Source organism: Ictidomys tridecemlineatus, chromosome 1 (assembly GCF_052094955.1).
Source record: "Ictidomys tridecemlineatus isolate mIctTri1 chromosome 1, mIctTri1.hap1, whole genome shotgun sequence".
Classification (NCBI taxonomy): Eukaryota; Metazoa; Chordata; class Mammalia; order Rodentia; family Sciuridae; genus Ictidomys; species Ictidomys tridecemlineatus.
Window position 1 is genome coordinate 210493307 of NC_135477.1, and position 21600 is coordinate 210514906.

The following is a 21600-nucleotide window of genomic DNA, read 5'->3' on the forward strand; positions in this document are numbered from 1 at the left end:
AGTTCACATTGGCCAAACCCTGTATGACATTTATTAAGACTTGAACATGTCAAGAATTAATGGAAAAAATGGTAATTTATAGATACAATTTAATACAGTAAAAAGGGGTTCCTCTCTACCTTTCCTAGTATAACGGGGTTTAGAGACTATTACTATATTTATCTAACATAAGCATTGTAATCTTATGTTAGATAAATATAGTAGATAAATCTATTATAGAAGAGATTTATCTTTCAATTCTGGGAAGGAAACTCATCAAGTTTTGAAGGTTTATGGTTCATATTTTCTTTCTCCAACATCTTGGGCTTCTACCCTGTAAATCTTCTCCCTGGAAGTTTAGTCCTGCCTGGTAGCAGAGCAGTTCCTGAAGCAGGCAGGCAGGGATCAGTTTATGCAAGTGTGGGACCTGGAATTATTCAGGATCCCCTGAGCCCATAGTTCATATTCCAAGGATGAGCCCAAGGCACCCCACAGCCATCATCCAGCAACCACCTCCCCTGCCAAACCATGTCCCTGTACCTATAGCTGAACTTCTGCTTCTTTGGTTACTTGAGTCATACTGTTTTGTTTCTTGAAGTTAAGTTGTGTTGTCAACCCAAGACAGAGGGGCATCTGACTTGCTTTTCACTCTTCTATCCTTTGAGAGACTAGATCTGTTCCCAATATGGCAGCCACTGGTTGGTGTTCCACTTCAAAACAGAAGGACCATCAAGACTCATGGCACTCTTACCTCCATCTTTGACCAATTCCTCAGGTGTCAACAGCCCTGATCACATCAAAGTTTGATACTCCTCTTTGGACGTGGACTTTTCATTTATAAAGCTCACCCCTTTTTGGCTTTCTCCTGCAACTCAGCACAACTCATGGTATGGGTCTCCTTCCCTGGCAGAGATGTGAAATCTATTTTTTGTTCACTTCAGAAATGCTTTCTTCTAGGCTACTTCAATGGGACAATGATCCTTAATACCTGGCCCTTGAGCCCTATTTCACTTACAAGTTGGGACAGAATCTCATTTTATGATTGGTGATTCAGATATGGAAACAGCAGGTAGGTGGGAGAAAAACCACACACCACACAAGCAATTTAAGCAAAACTAAGCAGCACAGGTAGAGGGGACCACAGCACAGAAGGATAGAGGACAAAGGGGAGCTGGTCACTGCTGTTGTGTCACCCTAGGCAATCTCAGGTCCAGCTTGGCTGGGTGTGTGGTGGGAAGAAGTTGAGTATGCTGCCCTGCATCAGCAGCCCTCAATTTCTTTCTTTCTTTCTTTCTTTCTTTCTTTCTTTCTTTCTTTCTTTCTTTCTTTCTTTCTTTCTTTCTTTCTTTCTTTCTTTCTTTCTTTCTTTCTTTCTTTCTTTCTTTCTTTCTTTCTTTCTTTCTTCCTTCCTTCCTTCCTTCCTTCCTTCCTTTCTTTCTTTCTTTTTATTTATATATGACAGCAGAATTCATTACAATTATTATTACACATATAGAGCATGGTTTTTTATATCTCTGGTTGTACACACTGTATATTCACATCAATTTGTCTCTTTATACCTGTACTTTAGATAATAATGGTCATCGCATTTCACCCTCATTAATAACCCCTGCCCTCTTGCCCTCTTTCTTCCCCTCCAACTCAAGTGACAAAATAGCAGATGCCATCAGAAGTCTACCAAACAAGAAAAGCCCATGAATGGACGGATACACAGCGGAGTTCTACAAGACCTTTAAAGAAAGAACTAATACCAATACTCTCCAATTTATTTCAGGAAATAGAAAAAGAGGTAGCACTTCCAAACTCATTCTATGAGGCCAATATCACTCTGATTCCAAAATCAGGCAAAGACACATAAAAAAAAAAACTTCAGACCAATATCTCTAATGAACATAAATGCAAAAATTCTCAATAAAATTCTGGCAAATAGAATTAAAAAAACATATCAAAAAGATCGTGCACTATGATCAAGTGGGATTCCTCCCAGGGATGTAAAGTTGGTTCAACATATGGAAATCAATAAATGTAATTTATCACATCAATAGACTTAAAGATAAGAATCATATGATCATCTCAATAGACGCAGAAAAAGCATTTGACAAAACACAGCACCTCTTTATGTTCAAAACACTAGAAAAACTAGAGATGACAGGAACATATCTCAACATCATAAAGGCTATCTATGCTAAGCCCCAGGCCAACATCATTATAAATGGAGAAAAATTGAAGGCATTCTCTCTAAAAACTGGAACAAGACAGGGATGCCCTCTTTCACCATTTCTTTTTATCATAGTTCTTGAAACGCTGGCCAGAGCAGCCCTCCCATTTTTGTGTGTGAAATTAAACCAGTGAGGAAAGACATGGAAAGTGTCTTGGTGACCTGATTGCTTTAAATCTGTATCCTCTGCAATCAGCTAGGAATAATCACAAAGGATACAGTAATCTGATTTCTACAAAATATCAATTTCTTTTCTCCCCTTCAAGTGCCAGAAATGATTGTTTCATTTCAACTCATTCCTCCTTGTATTTTGTGCTATAAATAGTACAAAGCAATAGGTAAAGAACTCACAATATTTACCATCAGACCACCATAAGGGGAATAGAGGAAAATAGCAGGAACTCTCAGTGGGCAAGAACTAAATGTTTTTTTCTTTCCCTTTTTGATTTTGAGAAGGGATGTGGCACCATGGCAGAACATTGACTTGTGAGTCTTATGACTCAGGTCCCTGCTCTGTCATTAGCCAGATGTTTGTTCCCCCTCATGCCCTCAACTGCTCATTAACAAAACCTGTGTTTGGATAATCCAGGGACTGATTTCTAATCAATGTGTCTAATCAGTGAGCTTGGGACATATGCAGCACCCCCAACCATCTCTATTGTGCGTTCATGCACCTTACCTCTTATGCAGCCACTATCACCTAGGTCTAGATATGGTTTCCTAGAAGCCTGAGTACAGTATTAGATATACATATTATTGTTTTAAAAGATTTCAAACCTACTGAACATAACAAACATTAATATAGCAAATCTCTAGGTACGGATCACCTCAGATAAATATTAACATTTTGTACTATTTGTTTCAGATTTTGCTAAAAATAAAGTATTAAATTTTGCACCTCCCCTTTTAGAGGTACTACTATTTTTTGGCTGGTGAGTATTGATTCTGAGCTAAATAAATGTATCCACTAGAAAATTAATGTGTTGTTTCTTGTGTTGTAAAAAATTACATTAAGTATAGCTGCCTGCAGTGGTGCACACCTGTAACTCCAGAGCTCCAGGAGGCTGAGACAGGAGGATTGCATTCAAACTATTTTTATCAGTCTATAGTTTGTTTTTTGCTTATAAATGTATAATTTTGAGAGTTATCTATACTTATATTCCAGTATTCCTGGTATAGCTCTAATTCATTGAAATATCATAGCATTTCACAGTATAGTTATCCTCAAATTTATTCAGTTATTCACTTGTTTGGCTATTTCTATTTGAATTTTTCTCATTTTTTAAATTTTAACAAATGAAGCTGCTCTGAACACTGTTTTTGCCTCATTGCACATGTGGGCAAAATTTCCCTAAAGCATATACTAAAGGTAGAATTTCTAGGATAAAGTGGAGTCCAAATTGCTCTTCAAAACAGGTAAAACAGGAGCTTAAAAAGGAAAATTGGGAAAAGTTTATGGAAGTTTTTAGGAGGAGATGGCTATGAACAAAATGCTGATGATTTGGTGTCTCTGGGGCAGCCTGGGAGTGAGGGCACTGCAGGAAGAGGGAGCAGATGAGCAAAGCAGGGAAGAGTGAAATGGCCTTTCTTATTGAGAAGCTTGCAGGTTGGCACATACAATGCAACTTGAGGAAGAAGGGGTGGGAAGATGTGAAATAGGCAAGAGGGGGAGGGCCGAGGCTTTTAAATGCTCTTCTATGCAAAGTATATTGTGAATAAAGTCCTGAGAAATGAAAAAAAAAACTATTGAAGGTTTCAGACATGAACAGTAATATGACCTGATTTGCATTTTAGAAAGAATTATTCTGGCATCTTTTGGGAAATTGGAATGTTCACATGGTTTTTAAGAATATGAATTCTGTTGGCTGACAAAATGAGTTGGAATCCCTGCTTCCCTACTCACTAATTTTGTGAACTCGGGTAATTTATTTAACCTCTCTCACCTTCATATGCTTTTCTGCAAAATGGACTAATTATATGCTTACTCCATCAGGATGTTGGAGGATTAAATAAATGTGATAATTCTCACAAAGCCTGAAATATTGCAAACAAAATTAAGTAGGAGAAACTCAGGGACCTTACTGTGTTTGAAGGTCCTTGGGACCATACATCTCTACCTAGAAGGAGCTTACTCTTTTGGATTACTCTAGTACTCTTAGGAAGAATCAGAATCAATAATCTAGATTGACTGGCTGGTGAAATTAATTCTAGCAAAAGGAGGGAAATGAAAACACAAAGGAAAATAGAAATAAATGACAATAGCAATTGACAAAGAATTTATGATTATTTTTTTTTTTGTCTAATGAAAAGAACCAGAAGTACATGAAAAAGATTTCAGAATATTTTAAATACAAAGATGCCAACTGAATGTAATACTGAGTGGAAGGTCATAAGGGAATGCACATAGTTAATCTGACCTTTCTCTGGGAAGCACTGTAGAATGAGTCAGTCACGGAATTGTGTAATTTATTTTTATGACTTACATTCAAGGGAAATGTTTAATGCAGGGATAAATGTTCCATCTTTGTTATAGTTTGGACTGGAATGATGCCCCCAGAGGTTCATTTGTTGAAGTCTCATGTGTTGAAGGTCCTCAGTTAGAGGTGCTATTGGGGGGTAGTGGAAACTTTAGGAAGAGGGGCCTAGTTGAAAGAAGTAGGTCACTTGGGATATGTCATTTAAGGGTATGTCTTGACCTCAGCTTCTGTCGTGCTCTCCCATATTCATTCTCTCTCTCTCTCTCTCTCTCTCTCTCTCTCTCTCTCTCTCTCTTTCTCCATCCTGACTGCCATGTGAGTGACTCTGCTTCTCCATGTCCTCTCTACTATGATGCTATGTCCCACCAAAAGTCCAGAAGCAACAAAATCAAATAATCAACTGTTGGATACTTCTGAAACTGTGAGTCAAAATAATCCCTTCCTCCTTTAATTTTTTTTTTTCAGATATTCTGTCACAAGAACAGAAGCTAACAAAATTTTGAACATCTGAATCAGTATTTGTGTGTTCCCATCTCTACCCTCAGGAGCGTTTTCTCAAGGTGGGCATCCCAGAAATGTGGAAGTAGAAGGCTATGTTGCCATTGGAAACACTCCCATTCCTGGCCCTTCTCTATAGTGATTAATTTTCACCCCATTTAACAGATGTTAATGTTAAATGTCAAAGTCCCCTGGATGTTAAACTCCCCTGGACAATTTATAGGCATTTCTACCGCAAATATAAGAACTCGGCTGTCTTGTCATTGGAAGTTATTCCTGAAGAATCCAATTTTTAAATAATAATAAATTCAGATGGTTCTAGGAGACAAGAATGGACCCTTTTGAATACAGTAATGCAGATGTGTGTTACCTCTGCATATCACGGGTGGGCCAGCCTCCTGTTAGAACAGGAACTTCAAGATGAGTTTAGGCTCCTGGTAGTATAGGTATGTGTCTGCTTAGCAAGTGGTACCTCTTTGTCCATGGACCTCAGATTGGGTGGTGTGCCAGTTGGTTTGAACTGCTCACAGGATGTACTTCTTTCGAACATTGTGCAAACTAACATGCTTTGCACAGAGGGAAAAATCCCCCAATAGCGTGCCCATCATCCTGCACTGCTGGCCACATGACCTCTGGCAATCCACTTTGCCTCTTTAGCTTCAGGTTGTCATACCAAGGAAGGGGTTGAATGAGAAGGTGTCTAAATCCCATTCCAGTTTCAAATGCTGTTATTTGCCACTGCTCATAGATGCTTAAAAATCAAATAAAATTCTACATGTATTTTCTGAGAAATGTTTATCAGCTTCACAAAAAAATAAAATAAAATAAAATAAAATAAAGGAAGCCTGGAATGAATAAACAAGACTGGCGATTTTACCGAAATACCAATATTTTAACTTGTTGAGGCTTGGGATTATGCAAACCAAATATATCCCATGCAAAATTATGAAGAAAGTAGATTTTTATCAGATAGAGGAATGGGGGAAAATTATGCCTGTAAGATTAAATCTGGTCCACTGCCTGTTTGGTAACTGAAGTTTTACTGGAGCACAGCCACACTAATTCACTGCAAGGACTATGGCAACAGAGCAGCATGGTGGCCACAGAGACTATATGGCTTACAAAGCCTGGAATGTTTACTCTCTGGGCCTTTACAGAGAAAGTAAGCCAACCCTGCTATGGAAAGTCAAGGGGGTTCTCTTAATACACATTCATCTAGCTTCATTCTCCCAATAAGAGCAGTACAGTTTGGAGGCTCCTTTTTACTTGAGACCTGGATGTTGACCCTACTTTTTGTTTTATATTTTTATTGGTGCACTATAATTATAAGTAACAGTGGGATTCATCATACCATGTTTGTCAATGTGCATTACATACTTTGAACAATCCATTCATAGTATCTTCCCTTTCCCTTCCTTTTGTTTAAAATTAATTAATTAATTTTGGTACCAGGGATTGAATCCAGGGGTAATCAACCACTCAGCCACAACCTTAGCCTTTAATATTTTTTTTTCTTTTTAAATTCTGAGATGGAGTCTCGCTAATTTGCTTAGGACCTTGCTAAGTTATTGAGGCTGGCTTTGAACTTGCGGTCCTCCTGCCTCCTGAGCCACTTATGCCACTGTACCCAGCTTCCCTCCCTTTCAATGGATCTACATTTAGATTTGCACTGCCTCTTCAGTGGCTTTGAAATATGACTCTACACAACAAATATTTTTTTTGGAATGATAGCAAAGGTGAACATTTAGGTTAGAGATGTTTTGGAGCAAGAGAAAGTTTGTACTCCTCTATGTAACTCCTAGCTGTGAGCTGCTCTGATGTGGCGGGCTAGCCTTGTGACAGGGGTGGGGGTGGGGGAAGAGATGGCTAATGTAAGGCACAACATCTACCACCCTGGGTGGGGTCCTGATTCCTTCTAACACTAGAGGGATTTCTCTGAAATTCAAATTTTTATCCATGACTTTTTTCCAATGGTTCTTTACAACGGACAGAATAAAGCTCACCCTTGTCAACAAAGCAAACGAAGCTTCCAGTATCATTGTTAATCTCTATGTAATCTTGAATTCTCTTTCCTCTGATCTTAAATTCCACGAGAACAGGTTTTGAGTGCAGTTTATGCTTTTGACCACCCCTCCCCCTTCTCTTACAATGAGGATGTTGAGGATGTCATGTGCTGGTCGTGGCAGGTTCAGACTTCTGCCCTGCTGATCTTCCCAGTGCCAGAGGCACAGGAGCAGAATATGCCTTCCAACATGTTTGTAGAGCAAATGAATGAATAAATAATTGCATGCTGCTTTGTAATAAAATGTAATGTTTTGTTTTGTTTTGTTTTTAAGAGAGAGAGAGAGAGAGAGAGAATTTTTATTTATTTTTTAGTTTTCGGCGGACACAACATCTTTGTTTGTATGTGGTGCTGAGAATCAAACCCAGGCCGCTCGCATGCCAGGTGAGCGCACTACCACTTGAGCCATATCCCCAGCCCCAATGTAATGTTTTAAAGTTTTTTTTTTTTTTTTTTTTTTTTAAAAAAGCAAGAAAACACCACCACCCAACCAACCCAACTTCAACTCAGACTGGATCAAGGACCTAGGAATTAGTCCAGAGATCCTGTACCCAATAGGGGAAAATGTAGGCCCAAATCTTTATCATGTCAGATTAGGCCCCAACTTCCTTAATAAGACTCCTAAAGTGCAAAAAATAAAATCAAGAATTAATAATGGATAGACTCAAACTAAAAAGCTTCTTCTCAGCAAAAGAAGCAATCATTGAGGTAAACAGAGAGCCTATATTTTGGGAGCAAATTTTTGCCACATGCACATCAGATAGAATGCTAATCTCCAAGATATATAAAAAACTCAAAAACTTTAACAGCAAAAAAACAAACAACCCAATCAATAAATGGGCTAACAGACACGTCTCAGAAGAAGATATATATTCAGTCAACAAATATATGAAAAAAAATGTTCAGCATCTCTAGTAATTAGAGAAATGCAAATCAAAACTATTGTAAGATTTCATCTCATGCTAGTCAGAATGGTAGTTATTAAGAATACAGACAACAATAAATGTAGGCGAGGATGTGGGGGGAAAGGCACACACATACAATGCTGGTGGGACTGTAAATTGGTTCAACCCATCTGGAAAGCAGCATGGTGATACCTTAGAAAAGTTGGAATGGGACCACCATTTGACACAGCCATCCCACTCCTTGGTCTGTACTCAAAGGGCTTAAAATCAGCATACTGTAGTAACACAGCCAGATCAATGTTTATAGCAGCTCAATTCACAATAGCTAAACTATGGAAGCAACCTAGATACCCTTCAATAGATGAATGGATAAAGAAAATGTGATATATATATATATATATATATATATATATATATATATATATATATACACACACACATACACACACACACACACACACTGGAATATTACTCAGCAACAAAAGAGAATAAAATTATGGCATTTGCAGGTAAATGAATGGAGTTGGAGAACATCATGCTAAGAGAAGTAAGCCCATCCCCAAAAATACCAAAGACAGAATGATCTTTCTGATAAATGGAGGAACTTTGTTTGGGCAAAGGGGTATGGGGGCAAGGAAGATGATGGAATGAGATAGACATCATTACTCTAGGTACATGTTTGACTGCACATATGGTGCAACACTACATCATGTACAACCAGCAAAATGAAAAGCTGTGCTGCAATTGTGTACAATGAATCAAAATGCATTCTGCTGTTATACATACCTAATTAAAATAAATTAATAGTTAATTAAAAAGAAACACCAAAACAAAATTTGCATCCATCTTAAAGGATATGATCATATAGATAAGAGAAAATGGATTCTGATAAAGTTGGGTTCCAGTCCTGGATCCACCACGGTGTCAGACTGAGAAAGTGACTTAGCCCTTTGAAGTTCCAGTTTCTGTACATGTTTTAAAAATGGAACCAAGAGAAAAAAAAAAACTTGTTTCCCGGGGTTATTAAATTCCTTTCAGCTTTAATGTTCTTGTTTCTGACTCGTATTTTGATGCCTAGTACCAATTAGCTACACAATCTGGCTATCCTAAATATTGCAATAAATTTCATAGGAATTTGTTCTTCTGAGGAAAGTGTCTTTTGGGAAATGTAGACTCTGAAATGAGATTTACAGGAAGGAAGGGGATTCTTAATCAGATAGAATTTTACCATCATCACAGGAAAGAAAAATATTGGAAAAGCACACTAGCTTAGGGGAGATTATTGAGAGAAAGAGCAGAACTCAGAGTGAGTGGGAAACGGTGGGGAAAAGCATCTCTTCCCCGGGAAGCTCTCTTCCCCTCATGTGGACGTGACCTCACTCTCCCACATGCAAACTCCTCTGAGTTCAAGTCATGGCAAGTCTATGCTCCAAGATTTTGAAGAAGGCATCCTTTTCCCTACTCCCAGGTCTTTTTCTTTCTCTCCCTCATTTACTCTTTTTCAGGGTGACCTCGTACAGCCCAGAATATTCTTAGCTCTCACATCTCAGGTCCACTTAAAGTATATCCCATTTAGTGAAGGGTCAAAGATCAATAAGGCAAATGGATTAAAATGTCCTTGGCTTAGTAGAAAGGCCTTCAGCAGGCTGGGAAGTTACTCATGATTATATACAATTCAAAGACTCCCCAGAGAAGAGCGGGGGGATCTACAGAAGCCACTGTCCCTGTCTTTATTTATGCTCAAGGCCACAAGGGCACTTCCCTCATGGGATTGTGGAGAGGAGCCATTTTTTCTCCCATGTGTGTGAAGTTTCCAAAAGATTTTATTTCAGAAAAGATCAAGGCTCTGAAGAAGGCACGGGCTTATTTGGCAGGCAGCCTACTAATTTCATATTCCATATCGCCTTTGCGTTTGGTATTTGGTGGGAAGAATTCTCACAGTTCTAATTTTTATCAAAGAATTTTCAGTAGCATTTTCTGTCCCAAGAAAGTAGCTAGATCCTGAGAGGGGCTCCGATTCTCACTAATCAAAGAAACCAATCAATCAGTAGGGACTTTAAAAGATTAAAGTCTTTTTAATCTTAATTAATGACTTTATTTTTTTTTTAATCACTTAAAGTCCACACAAAAATTGAGCAGAAAGTACAGAGATATCCCATGTATTACCTTCTACCTTCTAGGTTTCCCTATTTTTAGCATCTTATGTTAATGTGGTATACTTGTTACAATTGATCAATGAATGTTGACATATTATTATTAACTAAAGCACATAGTTTCCTGCCCAGTTTAGTCTTTGTGTTGTATAGCTCTATGGATTTCAACAACTGAAATCATGTGTTTTCCATGAGAATATATTGTACATAGAGTTTCCCTGTCCTAAATTCTTCCACACTCCACCTTTTTATCCCTCCCTCCCTGGCCATTTTTATTGTCTCTATAGATTTTCCTTTTCCAGGATTCATATCATTGGAATCATATAGCATGTAGTCTTTTCAAACTGGATTTGTTTTTCTCACTCACCAATATACATTTAAGGTTCTTCCTGGTTTTGTATGGCTTCATAGATTTTTTTTTAATGGCATTTGCTCCTTTTTATTCATTTTCAAGTTTCTCACATAGATCACTTTTTTAAAAAAAAATTATTAAAATACCTGAATAATATCCCATTGCACGAATGTACCTTAGTTTGTTTATCCACACCTAGTGAAACATATCTTGTTTGCTTTCAAATTTTGTCAAGTATGAATAAAGCTACTATAAATATCCATGTACAAGTTTTCATGTGGAAATAAATTTTTAACTCATTTGAGTAAATAACAAAAAGTGTGTTTCATATGATAAGAATATATTTAGTTTTGTAAAAATCTGCTATATTTTCTTCCACAGTGGGCCATACCATTTCCCACCAGCAATTAATAAGAGAGCTTATTTTTTCATATCCTCACCAGCTTTTTTTGGATTTTGCTATTCTAATAGATGTACAGTGGTATCTTGTTGTCATTTTAATTTGTAACTTCCTAACAAAATATGATTCTGAACATCTTTCATATGCTTATTTGTATATTTTTTGGGTGATGTCAATTTAGTCAATTTTCCATTGTTGTGAAAAAGTATCTGAGATAATCAATTTAAAAGGAGGAAAGGTTTATTTTGGCTCATGGTTTCAGAGGTTTCAATTCATGGTCACTTAGCCTTGTTGCTTTGGGTCTGCGGTGGCATCCTACTTCATGACATGAGAGGCATGGCAGAGGAGGCCTGTTTACTTCATGGATGCTGGAAGTCAAAAAAAAAAAAAAAAAAAGAAAGAAAGAAAGAAAAAAGAAAAGAAAAGGCAAGGAAGAGCTGGGTTTCCAATACTTCCTTCAACCTTCAAGGGCCCACCCCCAATGACCTAACTTTCTTCCACTAGGCTCCAGCTCCTAAGGTTTCCACCACCTCCCAGTAGCTCCACAGGATAGAAACAAGCCATTAACACCTGGCTTTTTGAAGGACATTCCAGACGTCAGATGGCAGATAATCTTTTTTTTAAATAAATTTTTAATTGGGTCTCCTGTTTTTACCTACTTTTAAATTAGGTTATCTGTCTTCTTATTTTTGAGTTTTAAGGGTTCCTTGCATATTTTGGATCACTAGGTTTTAATGAGCTATTTCTGCTATGGCAGGAGTGTGGCAGCCATGAAGCATACTGAGTTTACCTTTCCCTCATTGGGCTCATCATCTGTTTGAGAATCAGGACCCCAAGTGTACACACATGAAACAGAACTGCACAGACAATTGTCACTATAAATGTATTTGTTTCTGCTTATGAGATACAATATGAAGTCCCACTTTAGATTTGTTTTATAGTCTTTAGGTAGAGAAGAGTGTCACTAGTTTCTCATTTGTGCATGTTCCATGGTTTCTAGATGCCCCCAACATGCACGCACATGGATTAGCAAGTCAGGGACTAGTTTTCTGTGTCACTAAAGATAATATTCACTGTAAGGCCATATCCTAAAAATCAGCTTTGGGATAAAAATCTATTTTAGTCTTTCATATAAAGAGTGTTGTATGTGCTATCATAGATTCACTCAGTAGAAGTATATAAGAATTTTTGATTAATGAGAGTTTTTAAAAACTTATTTGTTTTCCTTTTTTGTTTGTTTGTTAGAAAGATACCTTTGAAGAAAGAAATAAAGGTTAGGAAATGTCTACTCTGTAGATCTTACTGGGAGAAATTTTGAAATACTTACCATGATAACATTTGAGATTGGGAAGGAAAAAAATTGGAGATCAGGAAGTATTTTCGGAAAATGTTTCTAACTACCACCCCAGGAAGACAGTGAGGTGAACTTAATGAAAACTCAATGGCAATGCTCTCAAGAGACCTTGCACTTCAGTAACAATGAGGCATTCATTGAATTTGCTTGGCACTTCCCAGTTCACAGAACATTATCTTATCCTCGCTACTTGCAACTCGAGGTAACAACGATTGTGAGTTTTGTTTCACGGATTGGGAAGCAGTCTAAGAAAGGTCAAGGGATTTGGTAAAGAATGCACCACTCATTTCACTGTGAACTACGGTATTTGACCCTAAGATCAAGGTGCTAGAGGGAAACTGTCTATTTAATGGCCTGGGTTTCCTGTGGATAGTTACTACTCGGCCCTGGGTGATGCTGTCTCAAAACAGGTGAGTTGTATCACAGAGTCAGGTTTCAATTTTGATTGTACTTTATAATCATCTCTATTAGACCTACTTGTTTGATTTTGTTTCTTGTATTTATTAGATTGACTTACGAAGTTTTAAAATAAAGGACTTTTAATTTAATATAGCCACTTAAACACAGGGAATATTCATTGTATATACTAAGTGATAATGAAATAATAAAACAGAAATGACTACAATGATTTAGTTTTGCTATGTGAACATATGCTATATATAAGCAATGATATTGGTAGATTATAAAACAAAATGCTAACAGTGATTATGTTTGGATGATAAGATTATAGTAATTTAAAATAATCATTATTTTTTTTCATTTTTACTGTTTTTTCCAGACTTTTCTACAATAGCATATGTTACTTTTGTAATGAGAGTGAATAAAGGCACAATAAATGCCATTGCAATGTTACTATAACTTTCTTTTCTGTAACATTCTCCAAATATCACAGCTCAGAGCCAATATTTCCATCATCCTGTCCTGGTTATTTTATCCTTTGACCAGGATGGGGTAGGATGCAAATAACCTGCTTAAGGGAAGGTAACAGGTATATAAGTCATGACTAATGAATTTATATGAAGTCCAATTGCAATTATATAAAGACTTTGCTGGAAGACAACTGAACCTAGGTATTTTAATTTGAAGGATAGATGAAATCATATTATTAGAGATTTATTACTTTTGGTTAGAATTTTGTGTGTCCAGAATTCCTCTTAAACATGCTCCTGGGTTCAACTCTCCTGAACCCCTTTCTGACATTAAAAAATAAAATAAAATTTCTACTAATAAAATTTCTACTAATTTAAATCTTCTAACTCATTCTTTAATTCTCTAGGGATGTTACTGACTTTTTGAATTTTATCTGGTTGTTAATGTGTTAATACCATCCCACATTCCAACATTATTTGCAATTTATAAGACAAAGAATGAATAACCAAATCCTCACCCCAAATGAAGAATATCTGTTGGCATAAATTTTCTTCATCCTGGCAGAAGGTTTATATCAGGTCTTTCCAGATCATACTATCTAAAAAGAAGGAAGAAGGGTCTCTGGACCTGAGCAAGACATGGCCTTGCTCTGTATTGCCTTAAAGGCACCACTCAGTTGCTAACCAGCCTTGGTGAGGCACACTTGGAAGAAAAGTGCTCAAATGCCTTCCTTTTCTCACAGTTGTATGGGAACCTGGGAGCCAGCACTCTTGTAATTGTCTGGAGCTGTATGATCCTTTGTCTAATTACTCTACACATGAGTCTTAAGAACTTCATTGTTGGAAAGTATGACTCAGTGGCTTGCTGCATACTATGTTGTTCTGAGGTCCTGTTGCCCAAGGATCTTCATTTCCTTGGGAATATTTAAATTCTAATTGCTTTTCTGTTACTGGTTCATAAATAGAAAGTCTGTTTACTTTTGCCAGAGCAATTTATTTGTAAACATAGCATGAGTTTCAGTTCTAGAAGAAGAGGAATAAACTCATGAAAGCCAGAAGACAGGTCCAGAATTCTTGAGTTTCTTTGTTACAACTTCCTCCTCTCCCAGAACAGAATGAGGGACCCTCTTCACCTTAGGGAGGAGAGAAAAGAGAAATCATAACATTTCCATTGACTTGATATTCCAATTATCTTGAACAGAGGCCACAAATAGGTCACATACAAAAGAAAAGTGCTGTCTGGCTTCTTTTGCCTAAGCCTGGAGTGGATCTTCCTGGCAAAACTGCCAGGATCTCAAAGCCATTGCTAGAAGGCATGTGGGTAAAAACGCAAGCAAGGGGCTGCAGTTAAGTCCTGGTTGTGAATTCTGAATGTGAAACTGTGGCATCTTTGTTTTCCTTCTCCTTCAAGTGACTGACTGAACCCTACAATTTAGGCAACACTCAGACTTTCTCCATGGAAGATTCAGTAAGAGAAGGAAAAGATTTTCCTGAAGATGTCATGGATGAATCCATTCTTTGAGGGCTGAATTCAAATCTCACTTCCTTAAGGATGCTTTTTCTATTCCGTAAGCAGATAATTTAATTGTAAATGTTTCAAGTCTTGGCTGGAAACGACCTAAGTGCTACATACTCATTATCTGTTGCAAAAAAAGTCTTATCTGATAAATATTTGAGTGTATATATGTATTTCATCCACAAGAGTACAAATTTTTGCAGCGAGAAAAAGGCTTTGGACAGAAATAAAATTGTGTGCTTAATTAAAAACAGATAATATTTCTAATATCTTCAGAGAGTGATATTTTATTTCAGAAACTAGCTGGATCTCACCAGAGACTGCCTGCAAAGAATCTAGGCTACATTTTTGGGGTTTGGAGGATGCTTCATGCCTCAAGTAGAGAAGAAGTGATCCCAGAAGTGTTTCCTCCACCAAGAACAACAAGGGAAGATTTTTACTAGTGTGCTGCTGGCAGGTTTGAGGACCAGGTTTGTGTATTTTGTGTTGTTTTCTCACTCCAGGAGAGCTGGTCCTGGTGTGTGTGTGTGTGTGTGTGTGTGTGTGTGTGTGTGTGTGAAGTCTGCACAGGAAGTTGGGGTTATGAAAACCTCCCTTCTAGATGATTCCAAGCCCGTGGAAGCACGCTCCAAACTGTTGGTCAAGAGCAATGCAGAATGCTGGCCATTGTGCGAAAAAGTGGGGCAGAAGGGTACATCCTGGTCCAGTGGCAAAGAAGCCAATGGTTTGGTGTCTGGGAGGAAAATGGGAAAGGACATCGTGACAGAGCTATCATTTAGGATTTCCTTAGCTGGCTGTATTTGTCTAACCTCCAAGGTACCTGGCCATGACCCAGTGTGGTTAAGAACATTGCTGTGAGAACCTGGACCACAGTCGCTGTGGAAAAAGCTGTTGCCTCATTGTGGAAAGATTTTTACAATCTGCAATTTGCTGTAGGCCAGCAATCCTCCCACTGACAACCTTGAAAAAAAAATTAAAAATAAATTTAGAGTTTATGCATAATAAAAACTTTATGTGCCATAAAAATTGTTTCTGTGGGACTGCACTCGATCCCTGCCTGAGCCACATCTTCTGGAGAGCTTGTGTTTGGTGATATGTTGATTTAATTTTCCAATCCACGCCAAATGAAATAAATACCCCTATTTTTAATCTGGTAACATAGAGTGAATGGCCAAAAGAATTGGTGATCAAAGGTTGGACTTCTTCAGGAACTTAAGGTTGAATGATGTCCTTTCCCCATATTATAGCCTCGGACTAGTTGACGAAGACAATCGAGCATACGTTTAACATGGAGACACGTAGTAAAGGAACATGAAAACAAACAATTCTAACTATGCCCAGCTAGTAATGCATTGGCTTTAGTTGCATATACTTTCATTTGAAGTGGGTCAGTGGAATTCAGAATGTTCCATTTGCAGCATTTTAGTTTGTTGGGATTATACTGACCAAAATTAATTGAATTTGGCTCACCCAACAAGAACAACTTAATATTTAACTCAGTTTTTAACCTTTCCTAGAGAAACTCTTCTGAGTCAATTCAAGTCAGATAAGATATATAGTGTTCACAAAAGAGCTACTCATATTGCTGGATGCCTGATCCAGAACTCTGCCAAACTCTCATTCCAGAGAGAAGCAAAGCTCATTGCTTTTGAAGCTGGCTGTGTCCACTTCATATGCACCCTCTATCAAGGCCCAGATCTTGGATGCAGGTTTAGTTAATCTCACTAGCATGGTTGCCAATCATTAAGATGTCTTCTCGTCTTTGATGTCACTGTCTTTGTTTTTATGTAGGCATATACATACCCTGCCATTACTCACTTCCAGAAACTTCTTCAACTTTCATCATCAACAGGAGCTGTCAACCACAGACTGGTCTTTAAAAAAAAAAAAAAAAATAGAGGGAAATAAATTTTAAGCACAAGTGAATTGCTGTTGCTTCCTTAGGAATTTGGACCAGTTCTTCAGATATTGCATCTTTGAGGAAAACTTAACATAGAAATGTTAAGAACAATCTTTGTATTTCTAAATTGAAGGATTTAAATTCTGAATAAAAAGATCTTTACACATTAAACTGAGTATGATACTAAGACTTCAGAGAACTTAGAAATGTTCACAGCAGGGACAAACAGCATATGTTTGAGTCACGGTCCTTGCCCAATGTGTTCAGCTAGATCTTATTTTCTTTTAAAAATTACAACACCAAATAAGTCTAGCTTAGGTGTACTTTCTTACTTTATATAAGTCATTTAATTTTTAAAAACTCCAGTATACTGAAGATGAATGCTACAATAATAATTGCAATGGTCTAATTTATTTGCAATGTACATATTACTGTAGATAAGAATATGCTAATACCTCTAATTTGCATAACTGTAGAAGAGTCTAATTGCAGTGTCAGAAGCAGGTATCTAAACCATCAATGTTTGGGTATTTTAGTGACTAGAGCCAACATTTTCTCATTTCCCTTAAATGGGACCATCTCTTGTTATAAAAATTTGTCTACCTATATATTCATATCATACATACATGCAGAATCATTATAAATGCTTAAAGTGTCCAATTTGTTTTTGTGCTAGTACTATTTTATACTTAAGTCCTCAGAAAATATCAGCATTACAACATAAGTTCCTTTGGCATCTTGAAAGTTGGGGTAAGAAAGACAAGGCATCCCATAAGAAAGATAAAAAATAAATAATATTTCCAAAGAAGACATCCAGATTCAAACTAAAAAAAACTTTCAAAAGCTCTCTAACTGGATTGCTTTTAAAGCAATACCCCCAATATGTATGAAACAAATAGAAATATCTTCGTTTGCAATTACACTCAGAAATCTTCGTTTGCAATTACACTCAGAAGATTTAAGTAGACTCTTTAATACTACCACTTCCTCTAAAATACTATTTTTCTAATTAAACTGAACAATTGTGTGGGCAGATTAAAAAAAGAAGTTAATATGGAAATTTTCAAACATGCATGAAAGCTTATAAAATAATATAATCAATCTCCACTTGCCCATCAGAGGACAGGCCATTTAAAAAAAAAAAAGTGTAAGAAAGGTATGTGACTTACACTATCTACTCCTTCTTATCTAAATTTATATTTAATAATGCAACATACCCTGGAAAAGAATTCTTGGGTATATTGGAAGAGGGATGTTGACTTCAAATTTGGTATAAGAAAAGGACCAAATTAGGGGAAAGGATTGGTGTATTGGTTGTTTCATTCATTTAACCAGAATTTAATCAGAATACCAGTGCATGCCAGGTACTCTTAGACACTGCAGGCAAATACATTCACATATCTTAGGTTCTAGCCTTTCAGAAGCTGCCAATCTAGTCAGAGAGGAAAATTAGCCTCCATGTCTGATCTCCTCTTTATAGGAACAGGATAGGCTAGAATGGAAATGGCAGAGCTGTTTTGGATAAGATGAGAAGCACAAAAGCCTAATCTTAAATAACCATATCACAGTAATAAAAAAAAAATTCCTTTAAAAACCACTACAGATCAGTGAGTAAAATAAAGAACAAGCTGTAGCCCAGTGGATGGTTGATGTGGATAACAGAATTTCTGCCAAGTCCAGCCATAAAGAACCTATATAGATTGGACTAAAGTTCATGAAATGGCAAAGAGAACTGATAATGACAAGACCTGAGGGGTACTGTTGCAACCCAGAGAGTAAAAGCACAGGAGAGTCTTGTTTTCTTGTGTGTGTGTGTGTGTGTGTGTGTGTGTGTGTGTTTTAAACCAACCTTCTGATGATATATTCTTCTGAGACACATTGTAGGAAAAAAAAATGTGTGTGGCTTTTTCTTTTCTTTCTTCTTCTTTTTGGTGGTGATAGGGATTGAACCCAGAGCTCATGCATGTTAGGCAAGTGCTCTGCTTCTAAGCTACATTCCCAGCTTCTGTGTGTATTGTTATTAAGAAAATCTTATTTCCATTTTCAAGTATTTACCAAAGGAAGTGTTCTCTAGCTGCTGAATAAATGATAAACAACTTGCAAAATTTACTATAAGTAATTTGTTTAAGAAGATCTTATTTCATGTTGGGGCAAATATAGGGGGATGGAAAGAAAAAAAATGCTCAAAGGAAATAGAGGATGTAGGCTGGGATGGATAAGTAAATAAAGCCTCACCATTTATTAGAAAGGCAACCAGCCACACAGAGTGGTTAAAACCATAAACTTGGAAGTTTAAATGCCTGGGTTCAAATTCTGCCTCTTCCATTAATTATGTATTGAGCAAATTACTTGAGTTCTTTTTGCCTCAACTTTCTCATCTGTAAATACAGGGTAATAATAGTTCAAGCCTGCAATGAGTTCTCAGATAGGATTATCCAAAACACTCAGGAGGGTAACTGTCATGTAGTCAGAACCACATACTGTTTGCTATTTATTAGTTCACTTTCTTTTCCTAGTTTCTCTTACAAACTGTAATTTGATGCAGCCTTAGCCTAGAGTCTTGCATGTGTGTTTATATTGACAAACATCTAGATTACAAAATTTTATCATGTTTTTCTTAGAAAGTCCTGGTTAACTGATCAGATAATGCCTCTGGCTTCTGGTTCCTGCAATTCTCTAATTGTATCAAGTAAAATAGAGGGGCAGGGGCAGAGAGGGAGAGAGAGAAGGAGAGAGAGAATAACCAGATCTTCTGAAGTTTAGGAAGCAAAACTAAGGCAGAAATAGAAACCACAAGTATGGGCATATTCAAACCAGAATAATATAGGAGACTAGCAGGAAAGAATATTATGTCCCATTGTGGTTTATCCACAAATTGGAGTGCTAGGCCAATCCTGGGGATTCTGAGACTGTTTTCAAACTATAAATTCCTGTGTTTTAGAAGAGCCAAATGACAGACAGACTGGCTTCCTAAGATAATGATTCTGGGTCAGAGAGATGTTGGAGCAGGGTTATTTTTCTGTTTTGTTGGATACTGTGATGATCAACTGCCACAAGTTCTAGAAATGGATCTCAGTTTTCCTTCTGGGCAAAACCCCCCCTTCTTACCATTTAAGGGTATCATCCATTCCTTTTTATTTTATTCTGGTGATTGAAAGAGTGTCTACTTCAAGTGGGCCTGAAGATGGTGACTGAATGAGGCAGTAGGGTGCTTCCACAGAAGCTGCTAGCAGACCCCTCCCCTGCAGCTGCTCCCTACCCAACCCCACTGGACAGTTGGGAATGTAGGCAGTGATGACACTTCATGGATGCCTTTGTTAGCCATCCTTTTAAGAAAGGACTGGCCTGACATTCTGAAATTGAATGAACAAGTGTGTTGTGAGCAGAGGAAGGGGCACCGACAAACAGTGCATTGCCCAGATTGTCTTAAGGGAGTTGAAAATTCCACTAAAGAGCAATTCAATTCTCTAGGTAAGCATTGCCTTATCTTAGTAGTTCTCTGTTGTAAAGCAGTTAGCTATCCTGAATTCACACAGCCTGGGGGATCCCAAAATGTGAAGACAAACCACCACTATTTTATTACCTAGATTTCCTCTAAGAAATCTAGGTAACGAAATAGTGTAGAGAGAAGGTTTAGTCGAAAGGAAGAAAGAGAGAAGGTGATGGGAACAAGAAGGACCATTTGCTTCCCAGACAATGTAGTTTAAGGAAAAGCAGGATTTAGATACGAATAAGTGTGTGGGCTTTCATTTGTAACTTCTCTGGGACTCTGTTGCTTCATGTGCAAAACAAGGACAATAATGCATGTGTCAGTGTTGTTGAGGGGAAGTGGTGAACATAATGTGAAGTGTTCAAGAATTTCCCACTGATGTATTTCTAACAGGTGAGAAGAATCAATGTGTGTCTGGGTGATCTAAAGGATCCATGGCGGCGTACTCACTGCAGACAAAGCACCAAGATCTTTCACGAAGTAAAATATCTTGGAAAATTGGAGCTTTATTGTAAAAATGTATGGCCGGTTTGTATTCTACTGAAAATCTGTTTGTTTTTAAGATAAAAATAATATGAAAAATCCTTCCTCCCAAATCTTTAAATAAAAATTTGCCCAGACACAATTAACTATGCTTATCCTATAGCTTTGTAGATCCCTTGGGGCTCCTTGTCATAAGAATCATGCACATAATGTGTACAAAGGCTCTGGTACAACACAGCAGGATAGGTGCCAATTATTATTACAAATGTTATTACTTTTGTAAATCATATTATTTGAAGGCTTTACTTAGGGATGGACCTAGTGAGATCCTGTACATTTTCATCATGAACTCTGATAAATTGATTTTGTCTTTGATGGATACATTGGATCTAAGTTTCAACTCATTTACATCTCTGGTATCATGTTTATCTATTTAACTGAGATTAGTAATTGTTGTGTGTGGTTTTCTTGTTAAGATATAAATCCTACAGTGACTATTCATCTCTTCCTTCACTCACTCAATCAATCACTCACTCAGTCAAAATTTACCAAGTATCTATCTCAATAAGGCCATGTTGTAGCACTATTAAAGATAAAACTAAAGGATGAAGTTCTTGTCACCTAAGAACTCATCATTCAAGACCTCACAGGGACAGGGTTTCAGAGAGAAGCAAGCTATCATAACACCAAAACTAATCAATTGACCATTTGTAAAATAAACCGACCTACTTCAACATTCTTCTCTGTGTTTAACTGCAACATTTACCTTCACTCATGATCTCAATGTAAGTGTTTCATAGTTTCTTTCTTTGTAGACCAATTGATATTGTAAAAAAGCTGAAAATATAACGAGAAAACAATGGAAAAAATCAATAATATAAGTTTTAAAAATATAAAGTATTTGATGATGTGAATGAAATTGATGTTGGAGATATATTCAATCA

At 37.2% G+C, this 21600-nt stretch overlaps 1 long non-coding RNA gene across 1 annotated transcript; it reads left to right on the plus strand.

The window, feature by feature from the left end:
- The first annotated feature begins 15049 nt into the window (after window positions 1–15049).
- Window positions 15050–20798, plus strand: LOC120885445 (uncharacterized). The gene is made up of 2 exons (XR_013425913.1): window positions 15050–15253; window positions 20567–20798. It is a non-coding gene; the product is annotated as an uncharacterized LOC120885445 (long non-coding RNA).
- Window positions 20799–21600: the final 802 nt, after the last annotated feature.